The sequence below is a fragment of the Myotis brandtii genome, unplaced genomic scaffold (assembly GCF_000412655.1).
Source record: "Myotis brandtii unplaced genomic scaffold, ASM41265v1 scaffold513, whole genome shotgun sequence".
In the NCBI taxonomy this organism is placed as follows: Eukaryota; Metazoa; Chordata; class Mammalia; order Chiroptera; family Vespertilionidae; genus Myotis; species Myotis brandtii.
In genome coordinates this window covers 3,099,917-3,101,284 of record NW_005369552.1, presented here as the reverse complement: position 1 = coordinate 3,101,284, position 1,368 = coordinate 3,099,917, and the positions used below count along the sequence as shown (strand labels likewise).

Here is a 1,368-nt window from a genome sequence, read left to right as displayed (position 1 = left end):
ACACGGATAAACATGTTCACTCCGTGAATGCCAGATAGTCACAAAAGTACACATTTGGTATGATTCCACCTATATGAAGTACCTAGAGTGGCCCAATTCATAGAAAGAGAAAGAATGCTGGGGTTTAGGGAGGGGGGTAGGAAGCTGTGGTTTAATGGGGACAGAACTTCAGTTTAGGAAGATGAGAAAGTTCTGGGGATGGATGGTGGTGACAGTTGCACAGCAATGTGAATGTATTTAATGCCCTTAAATGTGGGCTTTGAAAAACTGTGGGTTAAAATGGTGAGAAAAGGAACTAGGAGGAAGGGCGTGGAAAAGGAGGGGGGGCGCGGGGGAGGGAGTGCCTCGCAGGTCAAACTGAATGGAGTCAGCGTGTGGAGCGCACCTCCCTCTTGCAAAAAGGCGAGGAGGAGACAGGGGCGTTACACTGAGCCCTAGTGGCCCTCATGCAGAAGGAAACCTGCAGCCGGCGGCGGCCCCCTCGTAGGGTCGGCACTGGGGGCAGCTCCTGTGTCCCAGGCCCCAGACACGCTGGTTCCCGCGACCTCCGACAGCCCGTTTCCCTCCCGTCCCTCCCCGCGCTCTTCGCAGGCAGGCTCGGCGACGCCCAGGGCGGCCAGAGAGGTGTGGCCGCGGGAATCTGTATGCACCAGCAGCAGGGCTGGGGCGAGCCAGTCTCTGTGGCGCAATCGGTTAGCGCGTTCGGCTGTTAACCGAAAGGTTGGTGGTTCGAGCCCACCCAGGGACGGGGCACTATCTTTTTCTTGAAATATTCTCTATATGCGACAGTATTCTAACTCTGCCCCCGGGAGCTGGGAGATCTTTTATAGAATCAGTGTACGGCGCTGTCAAGTGTCTAAGGCAGAGGAAGGGGAGCCAGAGCTACCCTGCTCTGCAGTGTCGGCCCATACCGCGTCACTACTATTCCTGCCGTACATCCAGGGGAAATTTGCACACAGGGCTGTTCGCCAACAGCGGTCTCTGTAAAGGAAACAAAACAATTTACCCATGGACAGGTGAGTGATTAAATGCCACTGGTTTCTCTCAGAAAACCTGACACTATGGTAGCTATTCAGTATCACCTCATCTGCCAGAAGGATTCGGAGAGCCGTGCAAGAGGAAGTACCGAGAAGCATGTGAAAATACAGGCACACTAAGGAACTATTTGCTCAATTAAGCCCTGCTGGGTTCAAACGGACTTGAACCCAGGCAAAAGATTCAACGTTTACCGTAGATTGTGACCGAATTCTACAGGAGACTACACTCCGGCAAAACAGTACGGTTCCTGTGTAAAGGTCTGCAGGGCTTAATTTCAACCCTGGTCTCTCAGGAGACACATTTTTCAAGCAGATGATCACATAGACTTTT

At 52.7% G+C, this 1,368-nt stretch overlaps 1 non-coding gene across 1 annotated transcript; it reads left to right on the top strand.

Annotated features, from left to right (window-relative positions):
- The first annotated feature begins 674 nt into the window (after positions 1–674).
- Positions 675–748, top strand: TRNAN-GUU. Its single transcript has one exon. It is a non-coding gene; the product is annotated as a tRNA-Asn (tRNA).
- Positions 749–1,368: the final 620 nt, after the last annotated feature.